The sequence below is a fragment of the Dasypus novemcinctus genome, chromosome 9 (assembly GCF_030445035.2).
Source record: "Dasypus novemcinctus isolate mDasNov1 chromosome 9, mDasNov1.1.hap2, whole genome shotgun sequence".
Classification (NCBI taxonomy): Eukaryota; Metazoa; Chordata; class Mammalia; order Cingulata; family Dasypodidae; genus Dasypus; species Dasypus novemcinctus.
In genome coordinates, this window is record NC_080681.1 from 126,649,479 (window position 1) to 126,676,694 (window position 27,216).

At 40.1% G+C, this 27,216-nt stretch overlaps 1 protein-coding gene and 1 long non-coding RNA gene across 34 annotated transcripts in view; both read right to left on the reverse strand.

Moving 5' to 3' along the window:
- Positions 1-27,216, reverse strand: part of CAMTA1 (calmodulin binding transcription activator 1) — a 938,154-nt gene that overhangs the window by 848,488 nt on the left and 62,450 nt on the right. The window lies entirely within an intron of this gene.
- Positions 306-13,808, reverse strand: LOC131279857 (uncharacterized). The gene is made up of 2 exons (XR_009187352.2): positions 13,725-13,808; positions 306-523 (listed from the first exon to the last, which is right to left on the reverse strand). It is a non-coding gene; the product is annotated as an uncharacterized lncRNA (long non-coding RNA).

Sequence of the window (27,216 nt, forward strand, 5' to 3'; positions counted from 1 at the left end):
ACTCGTGCACTCAGGAGCATTTACTTGGATTCTGTACTGGCCAGGCACTGCTCTGGGCAGGGCAAGACAACAGTGAGCAGTGCAGAGGCCCTGCTCTCGTAGAGCTTTCTGATGGGAGGCAGACAGCAAGTGCTCAACAGCCATGGAGAAGAGGAAAACGTCCTAGGGGATGAAGTGGCATCAGGGTGAAGGGTGGTCCTGGAGGCCTCTGAGACCAGAGGACGTCTGGGTGGAAACCTGTTCTCTCAGCACTAAGGAGGGCCAAAGATCTCACAGTAGCTCTGGAGGAAGCAAGAGCAGGTCACTTCCATTGATTTCCTTTTTAATAACATTTAGCTCAAATTAAGTTAGGGTTTTTAATTAATTCACTAATAGAATTGTCTCGCCAGATATGGGGCTTGCAGGATGGTAAAGACTTCCCTACGAATTCTGCCAGCTTTCACTCCAATGTGTCAGCCCTCCTGGCTCCAGCTCTGTGAGTCCCTCTTCTTGCTGCGCCCAAGAACAAGTGTGTGGTGAGAGCCTGAAATAAACAAGTGTAAAATGGGTCAGGACCATCGCTTCTATTTCTGTTTTTAACTGAAGAAAATTTGCCCCATTTCCAGAGGCAGAGAGAGAAGGAGACATCGTGACAAAAGCAAACTAAAGCATATCTTAAATATATATGTGAGCATGCATATGCACATGTATACACTTACACACATACACTGCACATTTATACACCCACACAACCGTAACTTATTTCCCAATGATTACTCAAAATCCAGTCTTTCACAATAGGTCTTTAGCCATCATTAAGGCAGAGCTTTTATTTTATGTTGTATCTTTAAGAAGCCACGAAACTTTCTTAAAGAATCAAATTAAAAATTAAAGCTTCAAAAATGATCAAGGTTCAGATTCAATTAACATTAATTCTGTAAGAATTTTTTAATTACTATGCATATTCAGCCATGTAAGTTTTTGCGTTGTTTTTTCCTAATACAGCGTCCCAGGGGAGTCATTATGTACAATCAGCTCTCTCATTCAGATTAACGTGTCTAAGTACATATTGATAGAACACAATGCTTAGAGAGGCTCCCCTGCTAGAAACCATTAGTTGGAGCACAGGACTAAGGAGAACTTCTTCAATTTAATCCCCAGTGCTTCCCAACTGCTATGTCCCTGAGGGAGTTTCACCGGTCAGAAAAGTACACTTCAAAGACAGAATAAAAGACAGCGCCAGTGAAAGGACTAGCATTTCCTAATTAATGTAAGATGCTAATAATAAGCTGCAGGTGACTTCCACAGTGGTCCTGAAAACTACCCAAATGGACACTGATGTACAAGAAAAGCCTCCAAAGACCTGTTCTTTCTAATCTGGTTTTCATTTACCTTCCCTTGCTTGAATAGCCTTGGGGGAAGAATCATAAAGTGAAATATTTTTTGGCAGCACAATAACACTGTGCTTACAAGGTTTATAAGACCCCAGGAGGGACAAGTTGGGAGCAGGCAGGTGAGGTGAATACTAGCTAACACGTTACCCTAATTTGGGCCTGATTTCCAGTCAAACTTCAAATTAACTGAATACAAGCATGACACTTTAACTCAAGTGGATCAAGGAAAGTGAGAAAAGAATCACCATGAGTCCAATGCTCAGAGGTCAATTTTACAAGCCTAAAGTCTGGTACTAAAACGGACACTGTGTGAAAAGGACAGAGCTATGGGCTTCTTACAAGGTAACTCCCCATGACATTAAGGGTCTGCATCCCTAGGGTTTATTTAATTAAATAATTAGTAAGTTAATTAAGTCACCAGAACAACAAATTGAAGATTTCAAGGTGATCAAATGTCTATTCCTTTTTTTTTTTTTACATAAAATAATGTGATCATCTCTATGAAATCAGATAGGAGCTTTAGACTTGTTTCCCACTGCTCTTTGCATATTTGCTTTCTGCTACCAAAATTTTAAGACCTGTATAAACAAAAGCAACATTTATTCTCATCCCCCCAAAACAGGTATTAAATTTACCTTCTTGGCTAAAAGGTATATTATCCCACCATCACTTCACCCATTCATCAACCATATTCATTACTTGTAGCCAAGTGCTGGCCTGGGTTCTAAAGAAACAGAAATAAGTACGGCCCGGTGCCTGCCCCCAAGGAGCTCAGTTTAGTGGATTCAAGGTAAGAGCTCTCACAGGGAAATGGAAGTGGTACCCAGAAGAGTACCTGCGCTGCCAGGGGAGGCGGAGAAGGGGCATCTGAGCTGGCCACAAGAGTGAGACCGTTGGGGATGAAGCAGAACTGGGGCAGGACTGGGGAAGGGAGCAGCACCTGTGGAAGCACAGCAGTGTGAAGGGCCTGGCAAGCTGCATGGAGGAGGACTGGGAGGGAGTATAAGCTACAATGTAAACAATGTAAATCCATGCTGTGCAGCAGTGCTCCAAAATGTATTCACCAAATGCAATGAATGTGCCACGTTGATGAAAGAATTTGGTGATGTGGGAGGACTGTGGGGGGGGTGGGGAGTGGAGATATATGGGATCCTCTTATATTTTTTAAAATGATATTTTGTATGATCTATGTATCTTTAAAAAAATTTTTTTAATCTACTAAAAAAATAATAGATAGAAGCAAATCTGGTTGAGCACAAACAGAACTTTCGGGCGAGATGGCAAGTCTATGTGCCCTGAGGGTCTGTTGAGTGCAGCCCAAGCACCTGCTTCGCTGTGGTTCTCCTGGCTATGCTGATTAAGGTATAAGCCTCGGCAGTAAATTTCTAAAGGAATAAATTTACTTTGGATTTTTTGAGGCAAGAATTATAACAAGAGCACACCAATGACCCAAGTTTAAATAAAAAATAGTGAACCAGCGATGTCAGAACATTCACTTTCCTAGTGTCCTTCACAGACTGCTCTGCACTCTCAAAGAAACTACAATTAAATGTGTACAAAATAAGAATTACGCTAACATTGCTTTTAAAAAGCAAATAGTTTGGTTCTCTATAATAATATGTATTAAAATTTATAAGTGGTATCAAGTAGCTCTTCTTTTTGGTGGGATATATTTTAGTCCATTTGTCATAAAGATTTATGTACGACGGTGATTTTTATAAGCAAAACATCATTTAGTGGGGAGAAAATCTCAAAACAAAATGCAATAAAGCCATTAATGTCCTTTAATTTCTTAATTTCTAGTTCTTGTTATTCATATACTTCCCATTAGATGGGAACATTTTAATTAGAATAAAGAGTTTAAGGAAACTTACGTAATGCATAAACTTTCATTACTAAATTTTGATAGTTTTCTTTCATGTGAAAACAACAGTGCAAGAAGGAGCACATTACAGTTAAATGACAGCAACACTATTAGTTACATTGCAGATTCTATGATTCTCTTAAGAAATTACTGAAGTCTGGACACTGACCAGCTGTCTGTGCATAAACCCCTGGAATCCCTCATCCTTACAACACAAGCAAATACAAAATGAACAAGGACTCGCTCCTTCAGTGTAGAAGACATCCAAGAACACAGAGCTCAGAGAGACAAGCCTCAAAATGGGCTCCTCCTACATTTCAGGGCCAGTAGGAATTTTCAGGATTTTCTGGCTTACTATTATATAGCAAGAAACAAGCTAGCATATGGGTGTAGCTCAGTGACCAAGCAGCAATCCCTGGTACCTCCTTAAAAAAAGGAAGAAAGAAACAAGTTAAGGGAACCTGCAGTAAATTTAAATTTTATAAAGGTAAAGACTTGGGGTATCTATTTACTATATTTATATTTAGGATGTTCTTCATGTTAACAGCATTATCAGTATGAAAAGCAGTTATTTTTTTCTGACATTGTAGATCAAAGTGAAAAATTTATATATAGTTAAATTCTGTGCATTTCCCCTGGGGAAAAATAAAATTGGTTGCCAAGAGTTGCCCATACTGGATTAACATTTTCATATGTGATTCAATGAACAGTAAACACTCAACTGAAAAGTTGCCACTTGGGGACGATACTGTCAAAAATATGGCCTTGTTTTTGGATATTTTACTGTGACTCAGAAATGTGCCCAAACCCATGATTCCGAGGAGATTTTAAAAAGAGGCATGAGCAATTTCTTGGCACCTCACAGATGCTCTGCAGTCAGGACAGTGAATGCTTGAGGGCAAAGGGTTAGAGCAGCAGCCACTGAAACACCCTCTGGCAACTATCACGGCCTCCCCTCCATCCTCTGTAACACCACTCTACTCATAAAGGTCCTTCAAATCCACCTAAACAACCTGTCCAAAACATGGCCTCTCCAATTCTTGACCCTTTCCCTTTCAATAACCTTGGACTCCACTTCTGTGGTCATATACAAGATCTGCACTGCCCAATATGGTGGCCACCAGCCACAGATGAGCACTTGAAACATGGCTGGTCCAAATTAAGATGTATGCTGTAAGTGGATTTCAGAGACTTGATAGGAAAAAAGGATGTAAAATAACTCAGTAATTTTTACATGAATTGCATGTTCATATATTATGCTAAATGAAATATATTAAATAAATTTCAGTTGTTTATTTTAAAATATGGTTACTAGAGTATTAAAATTTCCATGTGTGGCTCACATTACATTTCTTCTAGGCAGCAATGCCCTAGACATTGACATAAACCCTAACGGCATCTCTTCTGTAACATCAATAACAAGCATCCTGCTCTTTGACTACCCCAACTCCAACAATTCTATGATCCTACTCCTTGAATCCACTGACCCCACCTCTTAATGCCCCTCACTTCCTCCACTGTACTGGCCTGGCAAAATCATAACCCCAGATTAAATCCCACCCTGCCCTCTCCTAGCCTGATACTTAAGCTACAGCAAACTTCTTGAAAGCACCAGCTCTGCCTCCTATCCATCCATTTTCACCAGGACCAGCTAGCATCGGACTTCTGTCCTCACCATTCCACTTATCAAACTTACTGTTATCAAAGTCACCAATGACCTCCACACTGTCAAATCCAAGATTCAGTTCTCAGTTCATATCTTGCTTGAACTTTAAATAGCATTTGACACAGATGATCACTTTCTCTGCCTTGAAACACTTTCTTTCAGGATACCACACCCTCCTGGTTCTCCTTCTCTGACAGCTCCCCATTCTCCTTGGCTTCCCTCTCTTCCTCACTGAAACGTTGGAAAGGCCCAACGTCATCTGGACTTCTCCATCCATCCATACTCTCTGGATGATTTCATCTAGTCCCCAGCTTTAAGAACTACCTATATGCTGAGAACACTCAAGAGCTGGGTTCTAGCCTGGGCTTCTCCTCTAAATTACAGACTTACATAAACAACTGCCTATCAAGGCCCCCACTTGGCATCCTAAAATTAACATGTCCACAACAGAGCTCTTGATTTCTCCTCATCCCCTCTCCTGAACCTGCCACTTCCATGTCTTCTCAATCTTAATAAGTGACTATGCATTCTTCCAGCTGTTCCATCCTTGACTCCTCAAATGTGCATCTAATCCATGGCTCTTCCTTCAAGACACAGCCAGCATGTGACCATTTCTTACTGCCCTGGCCCAAACTGTTATCACTCTTGCAACAGTCTCTTTGCTGGTATCCAGGGATTAGTTTCCATCCCTCTCCCCCTAGACCAGGGATCAGCAAACTTTTCCTGCAGAGGCTACTTGCTCTCTATCACAACTACTCAACTCTGCTATTGTAGTGCAAAAGCAGCCTTAGACAGTACATAAACAAACAAGCAAGGCTGTGTTCCAGAAGAGCTGGAACTTGAATGGACAGCGAAATTTCAATTTCATATAATTTTTAAATGTCACAAAATACTATTTTTTTTTCCCACCATTTAAAAACGTGAAAACCATTCTTGGCTTACTGGCTATACAAAAACATTCAGCAGGTCAGATCTGGCCTGCAGGCCACAGTTTACTGGTGCCTATTCTTTGCACTGCATTCGAAGTGATCCTTGTAATTCCATCTTTTTCCTGCTCAAAAATTCTCTGATGGCTTCCCTTCCCTTTCAGTAAAAGCAGAAGACCATGATCTTTCAAAACCTAATGGGATAGAGCACCTCACCTCCTATTCCTCTCTGCCACACTCACTCTATCCAGCCAGGCTCAGCTGGCCTCCTTGTTTCTCCTTTGCGGATGACAAAGCCCCACCCACCCTGGGGCCTCTGCTGTTCCCTCTACCTGTAATACTTTTACTGCAGAACACCTTCTGAGAGACACCTGTTCAAGTCTCACTATCAAAGCAGTGTAATGTTCATGCATGCACACACATACACATGCACAACATTCAGGGACTGTCTAAACTGTTCAGTTTGCTTTATTGTTCTTCATCACACTTATTATCACCTGACATTTCTTTATGTATTTATTAATAAATAAACAAATTAGGTGTTTTTTAAAAAGAGAAACAAAAGAGTGCAGAATCTGGAGTCTGAATGCCAACACCACCACAGATTAGCTGGGTAACACTGAATGAGTTATTTGAACCTCTCTGAACCTCAGCCTCCTCATCTGTGAAATGGAGAGAACAGCACCCACGTCCTCAGTGCTCTGGGGAGCGAATGAGTTATGTAGGTAACTGGCATACATAAACACTCCATTAGTGTTACCTTTCAGGTTTGTTTGCTGTCTATCACACCGTCCCCGCAAAAGAATAAGCTCTTCTAGGGGAGTAATCCCATTTGGTTTACTGCTTTATCCCCTGTACCTAAGACAGTGCCCAGGACTGGACCTTCAATAAGCATTTACTGAACAAAATGAAAACCTCCTTGAATTTAAGTCACTTTAGGGACAGGCAGCACACTCCTCTCTCCTCCCATCACACACAAAGATACCCAGGAGGGCAAAAGTTTCTTTAAAATCCACTACAGAAAGAGAAAAAGCCTACTATTCGAGATGAATTTGCTGGCGTTTTCTCTCTGTGGAGAAACAACTCTCCTTACTACCTTGGAGTGAGGCATAACTGCCATTCTCTGAGTAGCAATAGTGTCACTCTGAGGGTAAGGAACCTTCTACCATCTAAAATGTGTTGCATACTCAAAGGTTACACAATCAGGTCTGTAACCAAATTAGAGAAGAAATAGATTTCATAGTCGGTCAGGTTCAAATTCCACATATGCCAACTAGCTTAAGCAAATGGCACAAATGCAGGTTTTACAATATTTTCTGGATACAGCCAGAAGAGATTGTTTACTCAAAGTAGCTTATATTTAATTGACTTCTTCCAAAGCCAAAGGGCATCTCATAAATAACGGCAGTCTTCCCCGGGCCAGAAGGTGGTACAAATGCAACACAATGCTCACACATGGACATCACTCCCAGCACATCACAGGAAGCATGGATTTGGTGTTTTCCCTTAAGCTGACTCATACCCTTTTCTTTTAGGATGGTTGCGTTTTGATTTGCATATTACGAAGAATTAAAGTACTTCTGGGTTCTACCATCAAATGTCACAGTGTTTAATTAAGATATATACTTCCTGGTGCAGCATGGGTTCTTGGTCAAGAGAAAGCTCTACTTCCTTTAAAAGAAGTGCAAAGTTGATAAGGTCACCCACTGCTAATTAAAGTAGAGATCACCCTTCTGACACTCCAAACTAAGATGCTTCATGGTGAAGTAAGAAATGAACACTTTCAGTACTGACTCTACCAAACAGAAAGAAAATTAGTGAGATGTAGGTGGTAAACACACATCTCTCTCAAACTAATACGGAATTCAGTTGTGTATCTACCTGTGTTTACTGAAAGCCATAAAACTATGAGTATGATAAGCAAATGATTATGAGGAAGGATAAAATTTGGGGGGTTAGGAAGTAGAGGAATCCCAAGAGGTCAAGGTGAAGTGCCATCCACTTTTCTGCAAGACTCTGGCTTCCTGCTGACAGTGGCGTAACTAGATGTGCTCTGCGGGGGTGGGATTTTCTATGAACTAAAAAGATATGTCATTTTCTTTTATCCCTGTGGTTGTTTTGTTCTTCATATTGTGCATGTGCTTGATCAGACAGCACAGAGGGCCTGCGTAAACCAGGGAGGACCATGGCACATCTCTACTCTGAACTACTATACAGTGACAAACCTGAAAAGTCAGGATGCCAGTGCTCTAATTTAACACTGTATTTAGCTGATGATCCTAAATAACACTTTGTCAGCTTTTGTGATCTAGCACAAAACCACAGGCCTTGTGACATACCAGCTGGGCTGTGGCAATGCCCTTGACTTGAGGCCTAAAAGCTTTGTTTAGGACACAGGTTTGATGTATTATATTTCCATTTTAAACTACAAATCCAATGACTGGATTTGGCACCACACAGAGTACTACCAGAATTAGATTATGGTTAGCTGATAGACCACCTCATCATCCCTCTGGTGCCCCACCACAAATGCTGCTGCTCCATGCTTTGCTTGTATGCAAGATTGAAAAGCCATGGCTCTGTGGTTTGCAGGACATGGGGATAAGAACCATCTGCCTGGTCTGGTGTTCCTTTTAATTAAAACTTTAATACAGATATATATCTGCACGGATACATGCAGTCTATCAGATCCTACTCTTAATTACCTGTGTTAATGAGAAACAAAAAAACCTTCATGTTTGCTGAGTGTCTACTATGTGCCAGATGCTTTAACGTGTATTTGCGCTTGTAAAAGCAGTCTAGGTCAAATCACTTTGTCAGGAGATCCAACTTTCTCCTCTACCATTCCTTTTACCATCATTATACCCAAAAAGTTGAAAATAAAGTTACTGAGGTTCTCCCTGTAGAAAAAATAAGGGATTTGTAAAGTAAAAGTCAAAAGAATCAGCAAAGAAGAGAAAAAAGGACTAGATGACCAACACTGAATAATCAAAGCTTCATCGTAGGTATAAGTGATATTTGTCAAACAGTGTATTTCTGAGCCCATCTAAACTGTGTGTGGAAAGGGGGAAAATCTGGTCTCAATCCTATGAACCTGAGGCATGTGACACAGTGCCACCATAACCACGGCCACAGTTTCCCAGGGAAACCATAACCACAGATGAGAACAAACACGTTTTCCATCATTTCCTGATGGCACAATTCTCTTGCCTTCTTTTCCTTCATTAACTCTCTTTCTGCCTCGGACAGATTTTCACTGAGGAATGACCAAGGCTTCTTTTTTTTCCTCTTTGGGGGGGTGGGGGACCTTCACAATGTTTCCTGGTCTCCTCAGAAACCTCAGGAAGGGCTAAAGCTCATTAGAACTGACTCAAGGCAGCCACGGGCACCGCCCCCCAACTTCCACCTGAGGAATTCTCTGCTCATCCTTAAAACCCCTCAAACCCTAAGTACTGTATGGCTATCTGCTTCTGAGAAAGGGAGAGATGCAGCAGGGGGCTGCTATGAATGTTTTCCATTATTTTTCTAGGCAGGCAAGTAACTGCACGGACCCACAGGTGTCAGAGCCTGTGCTGTGTCCCCCACCCCCTACCCACACTCCCTGGCACAGTCCACAGGACAGCGGGGCGCCCTCAGCGGGCAGCGGGCCGGACTGTGGGCTCCCTCTCTGGAGCAGGTCTCCAAAGCCAAAATTAGGGGTTCCATCTCAGACCTTCCAGCTCTAAAAACCAAGCAGAAAATAACACTAAAAGCGTGATCTCTGTGGCCACCCACTACCCAATGTTCTGCACTATTCTCAAGCAAAGCCTAGCATTTCTCAACCTATCAAATCCCATGATACTAAATTATCTAAATTTTCAAGATAAACTACCCAAGTTAGGGTGGACAGTCATTAACAAAATCTAACACTTTTCAGGCTAATGAGGGGTGCCTGCTCCCCTGAAATCAACAGACACAAAGGTAAAGTTTTTAAATGTCAACTGGTGCAACTTCTAGCCACATGGAGGATTTCAAGTACTTTACAGATGGGAAGAACGGAGAAGCAAGAAATGGAAAAATAAAAGCATAAAAGAAGGGGAGAAAAAAGAAAGGAAGGTGAAAAAAAAACAACCCACAAATGTGTGGTCTCTGTTTCAGTGAGCGCCGTAACTAACTGAAACCGGGTTTTGTGATGGCCAGGTGCCCACTCACAGAAGGCTGTATTCTAGAGAGTCGATGTGTGGGGTTTTCACATGGAAAGGGCACTGGTTTGGGTGGCTGAAACACTACACTAGCCCATGAAGGCCCGTTTTAACTTACAAGGTAGCCAGCTATAGAATTAAAAGTACTGGCCCATGCTCTTGCAGTACAGATCTATATGGGCACAGATTATTTACATATGTGTTTCTTGTTTAGTTTCTGAAGCTATCAAAGGTAGCTGATAACAAGATCAGTCTCTGGGGTGGAGCCAGCCTCTGTATTTTTTAAAAGTTGTCTATATGATTCTGGATGAGCAGCCAAGACTGGGGAAGCCACCACGACAGATGCCCTAAAAGTGCCACTTATATGACAGAGCCTTCAGGCAATGGTGGAGGGTTCTTGGAGCTAACAATGCAAGCCCTAAGTTAAAAGGTCTGAAGGCTGAGGACATGACATACACAGCTGGGGCTACTACAACCAAAATGGCAGAACTGTGTCCCATGTCTCATCAGCCAAGTCTGCTGGGAAGTACTGTGCAGTGGACTTGGTGAGAAGAGCAGCCCCTGGATTTAAGCCCTACTTCTGCAATTTACTAGAGGTGTGGTCCGGTGATGGGGAAGTATTGAATCCATCTGAGCGTCAGTGTTCTCATTTGCAAAATGGGTTTAATTTACCACCTTGTAGATAATTTAGATAATTAAAATGTGCATAAACCACTTGGAACATCATAAAGTGGTTAGTTCCCCCCAATTGCCCTACCTAAGGTGAAGCACAGCAGCCTCGCACAGTCAGGTAAAAATCTCTGAACAATTAAATCCTTTCCAACTTCCTGAAAGCTAGCTAGACAGCTTGTTGAGGCTAAAAGAGAGTAAGTGCTAACTAAGTAAAAGACAGTGTCTCTTCCACAAGCATCTTTTTCTTAGGTTTCCATAGCCTCAAAATATCCCAAACAAAAGAACCACATTAACAAAGGGCCAAGTAGTTCTTAATTATCTGATCTTGTCTTTCTAAAAGCTTAGGAGCCCAGATTAAAATTCAAGCATCTGAACCTGTATCTGTTTTAGGGGTACTGAATTCCCAGAATCTATTCAGTTCCTCTCTCTCTAATCATCAAAGGGTCTCTTAAGACAATGTCAGAAGACTAAAATTTTAAGTTTCACTTTCTGAAGGTATAGGCTCCCCTTAGAGTTCCACTGAATTCAGAATTCCCATGCTGAGTGGTTTCTCCTATCGTGCTCTACACATTGGGTGCTGCTCTAACAACACATCCATCAACTCACCTAAAACTTAACAATGATCCTTTGAGTAGGTGCAGATATTATCATCCCCATTTTAAAGAGGAGGAAACTGAGGCACAGAGAGGCTAGGTCACTTGCCTGGTCCCAATACTGGCAAGTGACTCCCAAGTCCAAGGTCCAAACATTCCCCCTAGAATTCCCTGTAACCACCTCTCAGCAAAACTCTGGGACTGCAAGCAGCAGGAGCACAGGATGAGGCTCAAATTCAAAAGCCCCTTCTTCTGGGTTCCCAGTGTGTGTGTGTGTTACAATACTAAAAAGCAAGTAAGAGACATGCAATATCTACATTTCACACAGGATAAAACAGAAGCAGCATCAAGGAAATGTTTTATAAACTTCTTACATTAAGCCAAACTAACTCACTATTTTTACACCAAAATGAAAGTCTTTTGAAGACTTTCTATTTTAGTTTTGTTTGAATACCTTAAAAGACATCAATGGCGTATCCAGAGACCCTGCTAGTCAAAAGCAGGGTTTCTGACTCTTAAACTAGGGTTTTCTCTCGGAATCTTGCTTACAGAAACCATAACCATGTGGCTTACAACATACGAGAATTCCTAAATACTAACCAAATAAGCAATGTTCATTGAAAATAAGTAATAAATAAATTCATATACTAGCTCTCACAGAAAAATTAGGTTATCTTAAAATGTATTAAACAGAAAGCTTTAAAGAAAATTTAATTGCTCTAATGGCAAAAGGAAATATCACCATCAAAACATTTCTCTTCAGTGCCTATTACTGTCTCTTCAGCTCCTTCTGGACTTAGGAATAAGGTGCTTGGCTAGCTCCAGAGTGCACGGAGATGTAAGGAGGCCCTGATTCTACCAAGACCGAGGCTGAGACGTCCTGCAGGGTGGGGCAGGTCTGGGCTGCTTCCTAAGAGGAATGCAGGAGCAGACTTTCAGGCCTGGGAGTCCAGGTCCAACAACTCTGAGTTATTGGCTCCTGGGAGATACGGCATTGAAGGAACAAATAAAGGACACACCTTTATTTGGTGGGGGAAAGGTCTTTGGGGATTTGGAAAACATTACTGCACTACTCTGAAAAGGATTACAATTTTTAAAATCACCTAAAAATTCAAGGTTTCCTAAGTAAGTTTCTCTCAACTATTGGGACATTTACTTCATATACTTTCTGGCTTTGTAATCAGAGAATGTTTTACCTATTTGTATTTCTCAGCTATGACATCCTGCAATTCTGTGAAAAGATACCCAACAGGAAAAGACAGCTTTCCAGGTAACAGACAGAAAACAGCCCATGAGCCTGAAGAAGTGCACTTGAGAGTTCGAACCTCCAATGAACAGCACACCACAACTAATTTTAATTTGTGGTTCTAATGAATGATATAAACTTTTATAGGTATCAACAAAGCTCAGAGAGGACTTAAATCCATTTCAGTGCTCATTTAGTAGCTTCAGCTGTGTGCAATTAAAACATCAGCATTAAATGTTAGAGAATAAAATAATGAGACACTTAAAAAATAATCTGTGCTTGAATGGGCCATATTAAGAGATTTCACATGATTTTTTTTTAAGAACATGATTTCTTAGGACTACCTTGCCAGCTCAAAGGATTCACTCAAGTTTGTTTTTGTTCTTTTGGTTTGTTTTGCTTTGCTTTTGAAAAAGAATATTCTGGAAAGAATACCCAAAAAAAAGAGAAAAAAAGCATCATCCGAAAAACAGTCATGAAGTACCACATAGCACACATCAATCTGGTATATGGGCCGTCAGAGCTGACTGACAAGGCTTCAGCAGAGACAAAAGAACATTTTTGGTCATGTTAAAAATGTTTCTTGTTCTTAACTTATACTTCAAATAAATACATAAAATATTAAAAGAGGAAACAGGAAGATTTTGGAAATAAGGCAAGTTTGTTAGTTTCTAGCCCTTAAATGGATTTAAAGGTCTAAACTTTTTCCCCCAACAATACTTGAAGATATAAAATGTAGTATGAGGTTGTAGAATGTGAGAGCTGAAACTAATAAATTCGGGTTGCAACTATTTCTGAAAGAAAAGCATGTTAATCTGCAAAGGAAGGGGTGTGTAGTGGTGGTGAGGGGTGTGTGCGAGAATGGGGCAGATGGCAATGGGTATAGGTGTCCTGAGTGTGAGCTGTGTGTGAACAAGAAAGTTAGCTTTTACAAACCATAACTAGGAAAGGAAATACACTGTATGGGGAAATGCATTCATTAAACTTAAATTTTAAAAAGATGAAAACACAAATTATACTTTATTTTAAAAACTGAAATGAATTTTAATACAGAAAATGAAGACAGCATTTTGCAAATTTATTACTCAAGGGGGTATATCTCTATTTGAGGAAACCCAGCGTGTTACACTTTGAAAGATGAAATGTTACAGCTTGTACACCAAAATTAAAAAATGAAATTAAATTAAAAAATGAAATGGTTACCAAGGTAATGCAGGTCAGGGAATCAAAGGTGAAGGGTCACACATTATTAAAAAGAAATCCAAAAGGACGTCTGCATCATGATCTCTGCAAAACAAAGGAGCTCCAGTAAGTAAAACTAGTATCTCCAAGAGTTTAAAATCAAGCTCATGAAGAGTCCGCTGTAATTGAACACGGTTATCCTGATTGCATTAGAGTCATTTTTATTTAGAAACAAAACCAATTTTAATTACCTATTACTGATATAATTTTTATAAAACTTTCAACCTTCAATGACATTAGGATCCAAAATATTTCCAATTTAAAGTGACTGAGGAGTACTGACATTTCAATTGGACCCCACACCCTATTTTCAGGAAATGACAGTGTTTGATAAGTTGCCAACATATCAGAAATCTCATTGGTCACAGCATGGTGAGTTTTTTCCTCTCCTCAAGGAATGAGTTCCAAAATTGAGTTTTTGCAAATTTGTTTCATTTGAAGTAGCTGCATAAAATTTCCATTATTGGAACATTTAGTATAACAATGTTCTAGAAGACAGCAATAAAACGATACAGGATAAAATAAACTGTGTAACTATATCTATTAAGCTCTGTTCTCAAATTCAACTTTGAATGCACAGGAAAAAAAGACATTTTAAGCAAAATAACTTGCTATTTCTACTGGAATTACAGAGAATTAATAGAAGTTTGATAATCAGGAATATCTACAAGGGGGGAAAAAGTATCTGACAGGTTAGACTTTTTTCTTCAACACACTATTTACTCATTTACCCCCTTAACTAAAATGGTTTTAAATTTTTTAAAAGTTTAGAAAGAGCTATGGTTTTGCTTTGAAACATTTATCATCTAAAACATGACAAACACTGCAGCAAGAGCAAGCACAACAATAAAATATTTTCAATATACATTTCACTAGTAAATAAAACACGCACTATAATAATAACAATAATCTTTGGTGTCCCCTTTCCGAACACTGAACTTTGAGCAGGCTACAATTCCTATAATTGGGGATCTAAACTCCTTAGTACTTACTAGAGAAAAGATTCTCAAGAGCCATATAAATAATGGCTCGCCATATATAAGAGCAAATGGGAGCACAGCTAGCAAAAAAGGACCTTGTTTAAGGACCATTCTTGATCGAAGCGTTTGCCCTTCTCCTGGTTCACTTTCCTCCCACAATATCTAACATTTGAGCTTTCAAAGAGAAAATCAAATTCCAAAAGTACTTATATATTAAAATATAGATAACTGTCCAAAAAGTATTTTATTAAAAGGGATAGGATGTTCTTTCTAGTGGCTTAGAGCAATCAATAAATAAACTATATAAATGCCAAAGAGATTTTTGTTCCCTATGATTAGTTTTTGTTAAAATAACTTGCAGTTTCATGCATAGTATAGAAGTGTGTTAGTGCCTTAAGGCCACGTTTCTAAAAACATGATTTTTTTTTAAGTTGCACAGCTACTGAAAAGTAAACTAGCATTTCATTTCCCTGGAATGCTCATCTCACATTAGGTCTGTCACATATGTATTTGTTGCTAGAAGGCATGCAAGCAATTTCGAACAGTATGGAAAGAATCAATACCCCATCAAAACAATGTGTACGTTGTTTTAGTAGCAGCATTACTTAGACCATTTTAGCGTGTTTGTAGCAAAAGGCAAGGAACCAGCTGTGTAACATTAATCAAGTTTTCTTTTACTGTGGTATTTTCTAAGAAAAAGGAGAAAAAGGAAGCCTATGCAGCTCAAAGATCTATATGTACCCCCTCATCGCCAAAAACACACATATTTACTAAACAATCTCTCTGAACATCAGATGATAGTGTTGATAGATGCCTTAAAAATCAGTCTTCTAAATCATTTTTAAAATTTACCCACTCACAAAAATCCATTAGCCCAAATTGTCCAACAGTTTAAGTCCCTGCCAAAGTTTCAGAGATACCAAACTATTCCAACTTGAATGTAATCTTGTAATCTACGAAAATTAAAAACTGCTGCGTGAGTACCTGAAGGGTTTACAATCAAACAAATTCCCATAAATAATTCCATGAAAATAGTTCAAAACTTCATATCTAAAAATTAAAGACAAAGGGAACTCTCCCCACTAAATGCTCAGCAGTCCTGATGAACTGGCTTTGAATAAAATTGTGCCAATAACAATAACATCTAAGGCAGTTTAAGAAAATCTATGAAGCATTTTAGCTAATGTTTTTCTAAAGAGTTTGCTATTTGGGGTGGGCGTAGGGTAAGTGCTATTAGGTGGTGACCAAGTCCCTAATACTCAAGGGTACTGGAATATAGCTTCATAAATCAAAAGAGGGCAGCAAGCATCAAAGGGGGGTGAAATGCCAACCAGAGAGCAACGGATTCGGTTTTAACAGCAGCAGCAGCAGCAAAACAGGGCTGATTCGCCAAGGCCATTTTTTGAAGCAGGTACCTGGAATACAGCTGCAAATAGCGGTTACAGCTGATGAATAGTTCTTTAACCGGGAAACTGCTGAAGTGCAGACAGTTCCGCACTGAATTCTGGAGGCTGTGGGTCAGAGCAGTTTTTCTATTTAAGGGGCTGGTCCAAGCTGAAACTCGGGATCTGAAACATTGCCTTTGGAGTCTCCTGCCTCCTAACCTCCCTCCCTTCCCAGCTCAGGATCCAAAATAATCCATCTTCCTTCCAGTGAGGTCCAGGTGCTAGGTGAAATTCACATAAACCAATTTATGTGTAGACCAACAGGTTTGGTATTTTTACTTCAAAGGGGAGAGAGAAGGTTTGTCTACCTCATGAGAGTCCTCTTTAAAATTTACATCTTGTCTCTGTAACTAGTAATGACGTAAACAGGAAATGCTCAGAAGTCCTACTATCCCCCAACATCTCATACATATTCATTCTCATACATAACTGTAGCATATATATATATACCCTCCATCTGAAAACTGAAAACTATACTAAATGCCACATTTGTGAATTTTATTACTGAAATAAGAAACAACAAGTTTCACTTTGAGTCATCGGAGTTCCAACATAGAATATGCTTCCAGGGAAATTTTCACCCAAGTTAAGCTCTTGCTATCTGGACATTTCATAGGGATATGTTTTCCAACAAACTCAATTGTACTCTATTTTAATAAAATTATTTTTGCCAAAAACCAGCACAAGCACAAAGAACTGGTTCACTTCTCAAATGAAGAGACATAAAACATGGAACATAATTTCTAATAAGGTTAAATCACGACAGAAATCCTGCCATTTTTACCTCAAGTATCTTATTTTCAAAACAAAATACACAAAAGAACTGGAAAGAAATGAAAAATAAAGAACCAAGAAAATTAAGGAGTCTGAGAAGCCAGGAGACAGGTGAAGAAACCAAATAAAGTACAGCCCTAAATATTTTACTAATTCTTTGAAAAACGGCTACTAACGCAACATTATAATGCTGTAATAATGGAGCACAAACTAACCTCAGCAAGTATATTCAGACATTATAAAAAGAATTAGCCAGCCCAAATTTCATTACAGTGATGAGGCAATTTTTATTTTTTTAATCAATAAACATTACCATTCAATAAAACAGACAAGCCACTAGAATAAAACGCAAATGCACCTGAGCTAAGTGTGCCCTCCGGGTAAGTGTGGATTATATTTCTATCACCTGTTCATGTCAGAATTTCTACTGATTTTCCCCCAGCACGTTAGAAATACCACTATTGAAAAACCAAAGAAACGCTAAGCAGAATCAGCGCCACGCAGCCCGCTGCAGCGTCATCACTCAGGAGGCATTCCCTGCGCGCCCCCTGTCCACCAGTCTCCGTCTCGCCATTTGTTTGTTTTTTTTCCAATCTTTCTGTTAATATATTATTTCCTTGGTCAAGTTTTTCAAGGATGGTCTGTTCTAAGGGATTTGTCAGTTTCGCAACACTTCCTACAAATGACAAAGCAACCTACACCATACAACCATCTTATTATTTCCACTACATATCCCAAAAAGAAGACAAAAGCTAAAACTATGAGTTAAATATCTTCTGACGTAGTATTTTATCCTAGACAATATAATACTTTCTTCCCCAACAGCTTCAAAGACTTCACAGAAGGACAGACAAGCAGGAGGAGGCTGGGACTCCAATGGGCGCAAGGCAAGGCCTGGGAGTGAGGGGTCTGCTCAGGATTCCATGGGCGTCTACTCACGTCCACCGCCCGCCACACACCACAGGCGCCACTAACTGCATGTCAGTTATGCCTTAATAAACCTCTGCGGGGGGAGCACAAGACAGGGAATTTGCTCTCCTCTTGCAAGCCTCGACCCACCAAGTGCAGAAAGCCTAGAGGAGGAGGAAGAAGCCAACGAGGCTGCCATCCCTGAGCTGCTGATCCGCCTCCAGAACCACCTACCCCTCTGATCTTATTATGTGAGATAATGAAAGTGTCCCTGCTGTTTATAAATACACACACATACAGAATACTATATATTAAAAACACTTGGTATTACTAATTTTCATATTAGTACATACCTGAAGTCACCATAATTTCTAAACTGAAAATCAAGGCACAGACTGACATGGTTTCTCCAAAAAGGAGACCGACTATTTGAAATCAGTTTTAGACATACACCTACATTTGTAAATCATATGCAAATTCACCAAATAAACTTTTTTAAAATTTTTTTCAGACTGGTCTACCACAATTATACTGAGACAATCTTGTCAAAGTAAGACCCACTCAAGAAAGAAAAGTATGTAATATATGTTAAATTCCCCCGAATACAAACTTAAATAAATAAAACAAGAAGGAAGCAGTTACCCACTGATGACCTTATTTCTACCTAGTTGATAATGCACTTACTAACCACACGAGCTGCTACTGATTTTCTCTACTGGCTCCCTGAGAACAAGCAGGAGTCTTAGGATGCCCACACTTCCCATTTCCTCTGTTCAATGATTCTCAAACTTTAGACTCAACAAAAGTTTCCTATTTAAACTAAAACCTTTTTTAAGTTTCTATAGTCCTACCCTGAGGGATTAAAATCTAGTACATCAAAAGAATCTTCATTTTAAAAAAAAAACTCCATAAGCCCCATTTTAAGTGCAAGTGTGTCCAAAACCACCCTCTAAAAAAAATTTAAATTTAAATTTTTTTAAAAATCACCCTCTAGTTCCCACAGGCAGACAACGGCCTCAGGAAGGCACCCATTCAGGTCAAGACTGCTAAAAAGTAAATTAAGAAACAAATTTCGGCAGTTATCAGCTAAAGATATCCTCCCTCCCAAGACAATTAAAAAATTTTAATGCTAGGAAATGGATGTGGCTCAAGCAACTGAGCTCCTGCCTAACAACATGGGAGGTTCCGGATTCAGTTCCCAGTGCCTCCTGGAGAAGACAAGCAAGACAGTGAGCTGACGTGATAGGCAGGCATAGCAAGCTGATGCAACAAGGACACACGAAGAGGAAAGAGAATGAGAAACACAACAACAGCAGGAAGCGGAGGTGGCTCAAGCAATTAAGCACCTCTCTCCCACATGGGAGGTCCCAGGTTTGGTTCCAGATGTCTCCTAAAGAGAAGATGAGCAGACACAGAGAGCACACAGTGATGAGCAGACACAGAGAGCACACAGTGATGAGCAGACACAGAGAGCACACAGTGAAAGGACACAGACAGCAGACGGCAACTACAAACAATGGGGGGGGAGGAAATAAGTAAATAAAATAAATCTTTTAAAAAAAAGTTTGATGCCAATGAATACCTAAAAGTTTTTTAAAACCCAGAAGAATAAAGCTGCACTGAAAGATGGGTGGATATTAAAGATACAGGGAGTCCTTTCTGGACGTTAAATTCACACCATGTAGTTGAATCTGGGTTCAACTAACAGCTCTACCACTTACTACTCCTGTGACCTGGGACAAACTATTTAAGTTTTCCACTAAGTCTCACTTATTTTGTTTATAACATGAAGATAGTAACATCTCTACCTCAAAAAGCTGTTGTGAAAATTAACCGAAATAATTAATGGAAACTGCTTAGCATAGTGCCTGGCACGCTGAGGTTATGATACATGTTCAGTGAACAAGAGAATTAACCAGTAAATGCATCCTCAAGGGTAGCACAGAATGATCACACATTTTGAGATCCACTACGGCACCTATCCAGGCACCTTACACAAAGCATTTAGAAGGAAACATGGGACTTAACTAAGTGGAAAAACAGAAATCAAATCAAGGACTTATTTGCCTATTTGCATGCTTTTAAAAAAAAAAGGAAAAACAATCGTTTCCCATTCTGCAGTTCTACTCACAAATTCATTTAATTAGATGACAAAACTCATACATCCAACAAATACTTATCGAACGCCCACTCTGGGGCAGGCTTTGTGTGCAGGCAAGAACCGCAGCCCTTTTCTGCCTCAGCAATCGAGGAGAGGGCTCAGACACAGCCCAAGTCATCCCAAGCACTGTGAGTATGATGACGAGAGACAGGGAAGTAAAAAACACTGCAGAACCACCACACCAGGGAACCGAGGGTGCCTACAACTGCAAGCAGGAGAATCGCATCCATCAACCATGTAGGATCTAAGCCCTCTCTTGATACAGAGGTGGAGTGGGCATCACCATCCCAGAGTTCACACAGCGGAGGAATAAAATATGGATTAGAGTGGACTTACTGGTATTCTACTATAGAACTGTTGTGACTAGTAATGAAAGAAATTGTAGCATATGCAGAGAAAGTGGCTACAGTAGTTTCTGAGGGCAGGGAGAGGGAAGAAGAGATGCTATGTGGGGATATTTTTGGTTCTTGGAGTTCTAAATTATACTGCAAGGATACATGCTGGACATTAGATATCCTGCCATAACCCACTAAATGTACTGGGGGGAGAGTATAAACTACAATGTAAACTATAATCCATGCAGTGCAGTAGTGCTCAAAATGTATTCACCAAATGCAATGAGTGTGCCACAATGATGAAAGAGGTTGTTGATGTGGGAGGAGTGGGGGGGTGGGGGTGGGATATATGGGAACCTCTTGTATTTTTTAATGCAACATTTTTTGTGATCTGTGTATCTTCAAAAAAATACAATTAAAAAATAAATAGATAAATAAATAAAAACACTGCAGAAGTGTAAGGCAAGGGGACCTCGTGGACTCTCGAAGTGGGGGAGGGACATCTTCCATGAGGACACGTAAGCAATGACAAGGACAGATAAAGCAGAGGTGACCACCGTGGTGGGGAGGAGCTGAGGGTGATGAAGGAACTCAGGGGTGAGAATCTAGAGGCTGGAACAGAGGAAAAAGGGAGTAGGGCTTGGCCAGAAGAGAGAGAGGTGTCAGAGACAAAAGTGCAAAGGCCTGGACATCAGGTGACGAATTTGGAATAGCATCTTTAGTGCAAGAGAAGCCATTCAAAGGTTTAAGCAAAGGGGTCCCAAAATCCAACTGGCACTCTGGCACATGGGTGGAGAATGGGTTAGGAGGAGTCTGGGGTACAAAACAGGGACATACTTCGGAAGAGTTAGCCATCTGGGCAAAGACAATGGTGGCTTGGACAGAGCAGTGGCTGGAAAGAGAAGAATGATATGGATAGACTGGAAATTTACTTGGGAGTAAAACTGTAGGGACTGGATTGGATTCCATGTGCAGTAAAAAAAAAAAAAGGGGGGGGGGGAGGGGTGCGGGAGGAGGGTGTCAAAAATGACCTCCAGGGGAGAAAAAGAGTAACTGTACAGTGGAGAAACCTGACAAACACAACCTCAGACAGGTGGTCAAGGTCACCATGCCCAAAGATTAAGTCATGTGGACAGCCAGTACCCTCAATACGATGTGAAGAGAATGGCACTGTGCCTGTGTGGTCTCCTCCCAAGAGCCCAAAAGCCCAGTCTAACCATGAGTAAAACATCAGACAAACCCAACCTGAAGAATATTCTACGAAATACTTAACCAATCCTCCTAAAAACTGTCAAAATCATTGAAAGCAATGAAAGTTTGAGAAACTGTCACAGTGTAGAGGAGACTAAGGTGACAGGATGACTGGATGTACTGTGGTATCCTGGATGGGATCCTGGGACAGAAAAAGACAAGAGGTAAAATCCAAGAAAATTCAAATAGAGGATGGCCTTGAGTTATTAATTCTGCACAAAGACTGGCTCATCCATCGTGACAAATTTACTAATGCTAAAAGAGAAACTGGGTGCAGGTTACACAAGAACATGCTGCGATAATCTTGCAACTTTTCTGTAAATCTAAAACTATTCTAAATACTTGAAAAAAGAATGACCCCAAGATGTGACCTGAGTACCTGGAAGGCAACTTAGGTGCCTTTTATTGAGACCAGGAGACAAGGAGAGGAAGACTGCTGCTTCTAGTTCAGACATGCTAAGTGCGAGTGGCCATCAGAACCCCAGCTGAGGCGTCCATGGGCAGCTCTCTGGGCAGAGATCTGAGCTCAGTGGACGAGTTTAGGAGCGCTCTTGTAAACTGAAACTATGGAAGTGGGCAGGTCTCTCACGTAACAGCACTGATCAATTCACTCAGTATGCCCTTCAAATATTTTTTATGTATTCTAAGATGCAATAGTACTGGAAAGCAATGCATAGAGAAATAAAGGTTCAAGATTCTTTCAATCCTTTCTTCAATGGCAAGGTAGGTTGTTTTAATTAGTTTTCTTTATTAGCTCATATCTGCTGCTGCTAAAGAACAAAGAGTCTAAATGATCTCAACTTACAGAAACTAGTAGCAGAGATCATTTAGACAAACAAATGAATCTCTACTGTAAAGCCATACTCCATTTTTTTATCTATCTTTAAGAAGAGAATAGAACAATTTTGTCTTTACAATATGTTAAATTGGCAAAAATTAAATCAGCATGTAAGAAAATAGAAAACAAAAATAAAAACAATGTGGTACTGATGTAGGCATGGAATAAACAGATTAATGAACAGAATCCAGACGAAAAACCAAGTATTTATGGAAACTTATTGCATGGTAAAGGCAACATTTCAAAGCCATTAGAAAGGATCAATGATTCAATAATGAAATTCAAAAAAATGAAATTAGAGCTCTACCTCATACCATCCATATATTTTTAAATGTTTAGCTGTATTAAAGATCTAAGAAAAAAAGTCCAAAATGCAGGAAAAAAAATCTAGGAAGAACATTTAATAATTTGGGGGTGGGGAACACTTTTGTAAGTACATATCAAGGTGAAAAAGTTTAAAGATGAAGACTGAAAATTTTGGCTACAAGACTCACAGGACTGCCATAGAGATGTGATGAATTAAGATTGAAATATGACTAACCAGGATAAAAAATTATGCATACATATTACTTTAAAGAAAAATAAGAACAAAATCACAAAACAACCAATAAAGGACTGGTTTTAAAATGTTGTGGGGCACGCATGCTAGGCCATTCTGTACCTACACATACAGACGCTGACACAGAAATGCCACAATAGACTGTGGCATGGGGAGGAAACACAGGGAAGAGGTCTACAAGACCATGTGTTCCTCATATATATATATATATATATATACACACACACACACACAAACACACACACACACAACATATATTAAAACACTAAACAAGAGAAACCACATTTAAAAGCATATTTTATGAGAGAGTTTCCGTTTTTAATCTCTATACTCCTATGTTGTAAGAATTTTTCCAATGGCCATTTCTTACTTCTATAAATAAAAGCATATATTTATATTTTTATAATAAAAAATAATAAAGTGATTTCTATGGGGAGGATGGAAAAGAAATTAAGTAATTTTTTATGCTCCCTTCACCTCATTAATATATGAATTCCTTTAACTAAAAGGTAACTTCCAGCTATGACTTATCTTAAAACATCAGTATCAAATAATTTTCAAGAATGTAATGTCCTATATATAGTAGTCAGAACAAGTTAGATCTTCTTGAGCTATGGCAAAGTTATATATAGCATTGGAACTTTCCAATAAAGAGCATAATAAAGGACAACCTTCTTCATGTGTACCTAAATTAGAAATAGCAGTTATGGCTTGTCAATATGACTTCAAGCAAACAGGAGATCATGACGAATCTAAACTTGGCAAAGACGACGTGAAAACAGTCACTATAGGATCAGCCCAATTAACCTATCAAAAAAGCAACTACAGGGAAGCGGATGTGGCTCAAGCGACTTGGCTCCTACCTACCACATGGGAAGTCTCTGGTTCAGTTCCTGGCACCTCCTAAAGAAGACAGCAAGCTGGCATGATAGGCAGGCATGGCAAGCTGATGCGGCAAGATGCACAACAAGAGACACAAGAATAAAAACACAATGAGAGGCACAACAAAGCAGGGAAAGAAGGTGGCTCAAGTGATACTTAGTCGCCTCTTGCCCACAAGAGAGGTCCCAGGTTTGGTTCCCAGTGTCTCCTAAAGAAACAAGGGAAGCAGATGTGGCTTAAGCAACTGGGCTACTGTCTACCACATAGGAGGTCCAGGGTTCGATGTCCAGGACCTCCTGATAAAAGGCAAGCTGGCCCCTTTGGCAAGCTGGCCCATGCAGAGTGCTGGCCTGCAGAGTACTGCCCCATGCAGGAATGCTGCCCCACGCAGGAGTGCTGGCCCACGCAAAGAGCTGGCGCAGCAAAATGACACAATAAAGAGACACAGAGGAAAGATAAGAGACGCAGCGGATCAGGAAGCTGAGGTGCCACAAGAGAATGATGACCTCTGTCCCACTCCGAAAGGTCCCAGGATCAGTTCCCAGAGTTGCCTACTGAGAAAATAAGCAGACACAGAAGAACACACAGCGAATGGACACAGAAAGCAGACAGTGGGGGGGGGGGGGGGGAGGAGTGGGTAAATAAATAAATCTTCAGGGGAAAAAAAAAAAGGAAGATGAACAGATACAGCAAGTGCAAAAAATGAGGGGATGGGCAGAAAAAATAAATAAATCTTTTTTAAAAAGTAACTACAAAGAGTATATCTTTAATATATAACCACTGCAGTTGAAATTCAGCTCAACTGGTTTCTTTAACTGGCATAAAACACATACATACACACATATCACTTTTAGGCATGATAAAGCTAAGATCAAGGTAGTCTGTAAAAAGAACTTCAATATATAAATCAATATATAATCCCGTTTGATTTTTAAAATACATAAACCTGTAATCTCTCAACTGGGTAATACCCCTGAGGATAAGCAGATCTGTAAACTATATTAATACATCTGAGAAACACCAAGTAGACAAAACTAATGCCATGAAACAAAGCTAACACAAATTATTCAAAATGCAACTGAATAGTTTAAATCCTTTAAAAACAAATATAATTATTTATCATTTAAATTGGGGAGGCTGGTTCTAAATTTCCTCTGGCACTCTTACTACATGTCTTCTTCACCACTGGCCTCACTTTCTTCCCTCAATATTCCACAATTCACCCCTTCCCCATATCCCTTGGAATCCTGTACCATCAATTCATTCATACAATAATTATGCACCTACGATGTAAAAGGTCCCACTCTAAACTCTGGGTATAGAGCAGTGAATAAAACATAAAACCTCTGCCCTGATGTAATCTTACTTTCTAGTAATATCAAGTCCATCAGTGACATCCACCATTTAAAACTAGATGCCACAGCCCACTCCCAACTCAGCACTCCTGAATTTCCCTATTAATATGTTCTAAGTATTTTTCTTTTTACAATGAACTTAGGATCTTATTCACCTATTGTCAGTCTCCCCTCGTTAAGACTGTAAGCTCCCTGAAGGCAGAGATTTTTTTTCCTGTTTTGTTGTATTTCAAGAGCTTAGAACAATGCCTAGCACCTAGACACTCAAACATCTGTTGAACAAAGTCTTCTCTTCTCTCCATGATCTCTACCCCAGACAGAAGTTGCTCACATCTACCCACCTGCAAACAAAACACAATGGCCTCTGCCCTGTATCTAGACTCCAGCCTTCTACCTTATCACCAAACTTCTTTGAAGACATTGGAGAATCCATTTCTTAACTTTCCAGTCCCCACTGTAATTCTGTGTTTGTTTGGTCACTGTTGGGGGGTGAATCATATCTCCCACAAAAGGCATGCTCTGGTCCCAACCCCTGGTCCCATGGGTGTGAACTCATTTGTAAACAGGTCTTTGGAAGATGTTATTAAAGTGTGCCCAATCCATCATCCATGTGGAATCTAAGCCCCTCTTGATCCAGAGGTGGAGAGGACATCACCATCCCAGGTCCACAGAATAGAAGAATAAAATATGGACTAGAGTGGACTTACTGATATTCTACTATAAAACTATTGTGATGAGTAATAGAAGAAATTTTATCATCAAGGTGGAGAAAGTGGCCACAGTAGTTGCTGAGGGCAGGGAGGGGGAAGAGATGTGATGTGGGGCCATCTTTGGGATTTTGAGTTGTCCTAAATGATATGGCAGGGTCAGATGCTGGACTTGATATATCCTGCCATAACCCACTGAATGTACGGGGGGAGAGTGCGAACCACAGAGTAAACTATTATCTATGTAGGGCAGCAGTGCCCCAAAATGTGTTCACCGAGTGCGATGAGTGTGCCACAATGATGGGGGAGGTTGTTGGTGTGGGAGGGGTATACAGGAGCCTCTTATATTTTTCAATGTAACATTTCTTATGTGATGTATATATCTTCAAAAAAATATAATTTACAAAAATGATGTGGTGGGGAGTGGGTTATATGGGAAAAAAGAAAGAAAAAAACTGGAAAAAAAGGGGAAAAATATTGCTTTATTGACAATTGTCACTAACAATTGTGACAAAATAAAAAATCCTAATCAGTTTTAAATAAATAAATAATAAAGTGTGCCCAAACTGAATGAGGGCAAACCCTACTCCAACATGGCTGAAGTCCTTAGATGCAGAAAGAAAAGCCATGGGAAGAGCTAGAATCCAGTAGGAAATGGAGAAGAAACAGCCACGTGCATTGCCACGTGACTGACAAGCCAAGTACCTGGCCCGCTGGCAGGCAGCCCCAGAACACCAGTCTTCAGGGAGAAAGCATTGCTTGCTGATGCCCCAATCTGGACTTCTTCTAGCCTCAAAACTGTGAGCCAGTAAATTCCAGTTGTCTAGGCCAACCCATCACATGGTATTTGCTTCAGCAGGTGGGAAAGTAAATCAGTCACAAAATCCAATCCTCATCTGCAAATCCAAGTTTCTTTCACTTTTTTTAATTGAAGTAATTCACATTTGCTTTAAAAAAAAAAAAAGAAAAGAAAAGTACACAGAAAATGGCATCATGTACCACCTAATGACTTAAGAAACCCTCAGCATCTCCCTCCTTCACTGCCCACGTTCAATCCGTGGGCATGTCTGATTAGGTCCACTGCCAACCCGATTCCCAAACAACCCAGTTAGCTCCATCTCTACTGCCACGGCCTTAGGGCCAATCCCACCCCTGGCTTTCACTAGATCCTTGCACATGCTCCAGGCGTCTCTGAGCTCCAAACCCACCTACCACCCGGCTCCCTGCGTGAGAACTCTAACAGGCAAAGAGACCATG